Below are 6268 nucleotides of genomic sequence, written 5' to 3' on the forward strand. Positions count from 1 at the left end.
CTTGGGCTACCTTGGGCTACCTTGGGCTACCTTGGGCTACCTTGGGCTACCTTGGGCTACCTTGGGCTACCTTGGGCTACCTTGGGCTACCTTGGGCTACCTTGGGCTACCTTGGGCTACCTTGGGCTACCTTGGGCTACCTTGGGCTACCTTAGTCAGTGGTACTATCTGCCCTTATAGTTCTTAATTATTTTTCTTTTCGTAGATATTTGTTACGTACTTCTCCAAAGCATTTACTTAAACAATACTATTATAGTGATGAATAAAGAGCATAGTTTAGAGGGACACCTTGTATATTGAATAGTATGGTAGGAATATCTTTTCGTTTACTGGTATTACCAGCGTCAGTGACGAACATAATGTGTTTTCTACTCGAAAATCGCAGAGGGCACTCGGAAACCAATGGTTTATCCAAAAGTCGGTATTTCAGAACATAAGACAGAAACTTCATAAGCTGTTCAGGTTATCCTGTATACTCGTCTGGTCATCTATGCTCGTCTCCTCACCTGTGAGACCACCGACTGATCGTAAACCCCTGAAATATTGATTACTGCTACAGTTTACCCCTTGCTTATTCTCGTCTGTTGGTATACTGTGTTATATTCCAGCAGTGAGTAAAGTAGAACAAGACATCATGTTACCATCCAACTCATATATGATGAAGCAAATGTAGGAGAACAAATTAAATGTTATGCATCGAATGTTTGGTATTTTCCCTTTTACTAAATGGCAGGTAAGCTTACCATTACCAGAAAATAATTTTTTTTTATCGAGACAAAGAAGAATTTTAAAAATTAGAAATTTCATGGATTGGGTTGTTACTGATATTAGGTACTTCGTTAAATTTACTGGATCCAACATAAACTTAGTTTGCTCTTTTATCTTCAACTGTTACAACCATTTTACAAAGTATGCATAATAGCAATTAATTGATATTGATCAACGGGTGTCTGTTATAAAGACAATTTACATTATATCGAGTGCAGTTTACACGATTGACAGTGGAACCAGGTAATAAATCTTACGCTACCGTTTGTTTTTCACGGCGCGAAGCTACCGGTTGATTGACTTCCTCTGATCGATGGTCGGCGTAGATTTATTGTTCAGCAACGGGGAACTTGTTAAAATTCCCTTCGCGTGATCAATTCTTTCTACGTATGAATTCCATGGAAATAGGTAACGAACGATACTGACACGCTTGTCTATGGGTATCCAGCGAAACGAAATTCATCGAAGCGACTGGTCAGGGTCTCCGAAAATTCGGCCGTAAATTATTCCTGACAAATCGACGACGCTAAACCTTTGCTCTCACGATCCTTCTGCGCCCGAAGCAATAAGCGGCGCGTCAAACGCGAGAAATTATTGACTTTATCTGCCCTCATCGAAACCCCGCTCATAGCCGTGTAGCACGGTGACTTTTTATCGAAAATGGCAAACTTGCCTAGACAATAAATCGCCTTAACCCTGCCTGGTGTGATCCCTTTATCGCTGGCCCTTCGAAACGAGGAGAGGCAAGGGCTCACTCTTTCGTGCTTCTTCGCGCAAATAAATTTGCACGATCGTTCTCGTCCAGCACGCGGTGGATTCTACTGGGGAGCGTAATTTATTTACGCCCGTCTACACCGAAGGCAATTGCATCATTTATATTCGGACACGTGCTGCTAAGGGTTGGAGAAATTTGAAATTAAAACCCTCGTTTCAGTTGAAAATCCCCGCTGCACGACACTCGCTTTCTTGGCTTTAAATTGACTCGTCACGCGGTTACGACACCTCAAAAATGGCTAGCTAACAGGTGGGACGTTACCATGCTAGAAATGCGCACTTCGTTGCTGGCTTTTTCTCGAATTTTTTGGCGAGATGACAGATATAGTTAGTAGAAACGATATGGGAAGAGTATGGGAGGAGCGAGTAGGGTATGTTTTAATAATAAGAATCGTAGAATATTTCTACTTTGCACGTGGAACGTCTATCAATAATAAAATGTGGCTACTTATTATGGGGAAACTTAAAAACGTCCATTTTTTGTGGATATTAAGAATCTGCACTAAAGACTGAGTTTAAAAGTTTAATACGAGCTGGTCAATAATTTACGAGTGCAAGAGGATAAAAGAAGAAGAACGTGGATTCTGTAACAGTCTCCTGAATCGAAAAGTTTCTCCATCGATGCAGAGACGCAGTAATACCCGTCTTAAGTAATACGAGTGCTGTTACATCGAAGGTAGACTCGAACGTCTTTCGGGTTCTCTCTTATGAATGAGTATATTTCTCATCCCCTTGATTCGTTCCCTTCGTTGCATTTATTAATTCTATTTGCCCACGAAGAACGTAAGCGGTCGCGGCAACCCGATAAAATAGAAGCGAATAAACGAGGAACACAAATTGTACATTTCAGTACGACACGACAACGTACAAGCTGCACGGAAACTCATATTTTATTCCTGCTATTTTTCCGAATTGATATTCTACAAACAACGCATCAAGTATTTACCGGTTGTGGAAGTTAATACTTTAGTGTGTTATTGTTGACGATTCCCCTTTAAATCCACTACACGTAGCAGCGGTACATAAAAACAAAATGAAATTTACAATTGCACCGAAGATCCATCGGTGCTCGGATGACGTTTAATTTACTGAATGTTCGTTATTTTCGTCGAAGTTAAACAAAATAGAAATTATTTAAAATACAATCCGATTGCGTGGCAATATCGTTACAGGAACTGTGTTTCAGATTTTCTGATAAAATATCAGTCGATAAAATTTGTAAGGTTGACACCGATCGATTCGTTTTAATCTGTAAAAGCATGATCTAAAAGTTCGTAAAAGGGGAAGGACGAGCGAAAGTGATTTACTGATTCGGCAGATTATCGTCGAAAGGTGACGTGCATCGTCTCAGATCCATTCCACTCGAAAGAGTGCCAAGGTATTTCCGGATCATAATAAAATTTCTATGTGAGCCCGTTCCTATGGGCGCATGAATGGTTTAGTAACCAAGGCCACGACATCGTTCTTCGTCGACCTTAATTTTCGACGGCCAGGAACTCCTGCTAGCTGGCAGGAATAAGACGACTACAACACTCACGGTACAAATCTCGTTCTCGCAGTGCTCGCTCGAAAACGAGCCACGGTGAAATTTTTTCCACCCGTTTCCTTCAGCGAATTTCTGCGTGGAGAGGTCTGCACTTACAAGACGGCTTCTATAACAGCCGGCCAAATTTTTGCAACGTATTCCACCCGTTTTGAGAGCGAGGAGAATTTCTGAAGACGTAAACGCTTCGGTGAACGTTCCCTCGTAAGAAAATGGGAGTGTTCCAGCAACTTTTCAGCGCCTTTGATATTTTATGAAACGGTGAAAAAATTTGAAGGGTTCTTCTTCTTTACGTTCGTCGAGGGAAAATTGCGTTCGAAAAGTTTCACTCCTGATTGCACATCCTCGCGTAGAATCACGTTCGAACATACTCCAGCGAATAGGGATCGAATCTGCCACGAACATTTGATTATATAGTTAACGCGGTCCCATTAGAACTTTCGGCTGAAAAATTTCTTGGACGCAGTTCGACAGAAGCTCGAGTCGGTCAACGAATCACATTCGCCCGATCCGCAATGAACTTTTGCCTCGGTGGAATAATGTTTCTGTCATTTCGGTGTGGCGTAAATGAAGTGACAACTGACTTTATTGGAGCAACTGGAGAAAATTGAGTCGGCCAGGCGACGCAAGGCGCCTGCTAACTGGAGTACGAAGTTAATCTCAGACTCGTCAACCGCACCGGGATTAGCATATAAATTTGGCAAAATGCTTCGTCTATGTCTGCGCTCGCGTTAGTCTGTATCGCGACCACTTTACGATGTCGCGCAGGCTCCCGATTATTTTCTCTATGCTGATTCGTTACGTTTGTCGGCCGTGCGTAACTAAAATTAGCTTCCGTAGGAATTGCTTTGCCGCCGCGGCTTCACTTGTCAGGAAACTTCGCACATGAATAGAAATAAGCAGGCTAATGACTAATATAGAACGAATCCCTCGATAAAGTGACATAGCAGAGCGAACAAGTAATACATGTGTTACTCCACAATAATGGGAAATTGTGTGCCGCCGAACAATTGCGTATCGCTGCAATTTCCCCAGCGCGTGTGCCATCGGGATATAATAATTTGTCGTGAATGAAATGCTAATCGGCGGCCGATTGTGACGTCGAACGGAAACCGCATTCGCGTATTGACGATAAAATGGATGCCTTCAAAGCGATTCGATTACCCACCCCTTTCGCTACAATAATTTACGGTCTTATTATTGATAAACGCGGAGTACTTGCGCATTGTATCGGCTACTTAATACCCCGTTACCAATACGTTGGGAATTTCGTTACAGGGCTAGCTGGCAGACATGCTGAGATCCTTCGACTTCGACGCAGACGCGCAGGATTGAATTATTTAACCACGGCTTCCACCGGCGGCCGCAAGCCTAATTACGAATGGAGGTGAGTTTAGAAACTGTCAGACAGCTGGGGGTCCAATTAAATTGTTATTCGTCTCCTGACTTCCGTTACTGCGAAGATTTTCCGCGAACGGTTATCAGGAACGCGCCAAGTCCAGTCGCTTAAATGATTGATCTACGGGGCAGAGGTCGCGATTGGTTTTTGAATTTGTATCCAAGCTGTTATATAATGCATTTACTTTTTTTAAATAGTTTACAGCCTCTTTGTTTTCAGTGATGAATTTCAGTGAAAGGGTTATTTTGTTTACTTTAAACACATTATTTCGTTCTAACGTGCTAAGCTAATTTTCGTAACATTCTAAAACATCATGAAGCTGCAGCGTGCCTGATACTCGAGTTAGTTACCCATCGAATGCCAAGCTTTTAAACCATCATCCTCGTTTATCTTGTAAAGAATCGCGCTGCGAGGCGCAACGATAGTGGCAGCTGAGAGAGAGAGGTCGGGGGTGGTTACAAATTAATGGAAAAAATCTCGGATTCGTGACACAAAGAAATACAGGGGATTAGGGCTCGGAGCCAAGAGGAGAGAGGCCGAGGGTAGATGGAATCAGTTTCCTCGCTGGCTCTATTTAGTCTCGCGAAGGATCTCTAAATCGTCGGTGTTTGTTTCGCAAGCAGAGGAGCGCCGCTGCGCATCGAAATTCTCGATAGCAGTCGGTGAACGATGTCTAATATACCAAAGAATCCTCTTTCGAGCCGATCGTGACCTGTCGATTCGACGTTGATCCATTGCGTCCCAGGCTAAAAGCTTTTCGGACAATCGTTGGCCAAGCGAAACAGAAGTTAGGAGTTCAGAAAAATCGTGGAAATTGTTTGCCCTGGTGGCGGTAAATTTTTCCAAAAGCGCAAGGTTATCAGCAAGAAAGAGAAAGAATCGAATAAGAGTGTTCGGAGGCTTCTAAAATTTCGCAGCGGAAAAGCTCGCGTATAGTCGAATTGTCGATGGTTCTCAGCGTTGCCATCGTAATCATCGTCCCTGTCGATGCAAGGCTGCTGTTTCACAATAGATGGTACGTTCGCGTCGCGTCGCTCGATTTCTCGTGAATACTCGCGCACTGCGGCCGCTGCAATATTTTTTCAGACAAAAAAGAAGGAGCGTCAAAGGAATCTACATGCGCGATAAAGGTTTAATCAATGAAGTTTCATTTCGAAATCGACGCCGTAGTGAACGTGAATCGGAAAAAAGGGAAACAATCTATGCTGGATTTCGGAAGTTCAATTTTCCAGAGAGGACGACACTGGCAGCGTCGAATCCGTATGACCTCTCTTTCGCGATTCCGCGAGACTTCAATTCCCCCTCGCTGAATATTCATGCAACTTTATTAACCGCGTTTCGAACATCGCTTTCCTGTCCTCAGAACGCCCTTTATCTTCTTAGACTCCCCTTTGATTTCACTCCCACCACGACTCAGTCGCGAAATTAAATTTTCATTCTATCACATTGTTGAGTTTATTTTCTTCTTGGTATTGTCAATGACGATTAACTGCGAATAAAATGGTTCTCTTGAATTTAAAGTAAGGATTCTGATTGTCTATGATTTATTACAATATTTTCTCACCCTTCTCGACAATTGTAGTGAAACTTTGGTGGCGATAAAAATTGTTAATTACTGAATAGTTTTCTTGGCCACGAGCGAGTTTGGTAACGGGCAAACTAATTTTTAGTTATAATCCAAGGAAAAATCGTCGACCTACTAGCGAGCTTTCTAAGTGGTCGCAGAAATTTATAGTACAGGGTCCAAGAAAGAGAGTATGGATAGAAAGGGTTGAAGGGGTGAA

This window comes from Calliopsis andreniformis, chromosome 6 (genome assembly GCF_051401765.1).
Source record: "Calliopsis andreniformis isolate RMS-2024a chromosome 6, iyCalAndr_principal, whole genome shotgun sequence".
In the NCBI taxonomy this organism is placed as follows: domain Eukaryota; kingdom Metazoa; phylum Arthropoda; class Insecta; order Hymenoptera; family Andrenidae; genus Calliopsis; species Calliopsis andreniformis.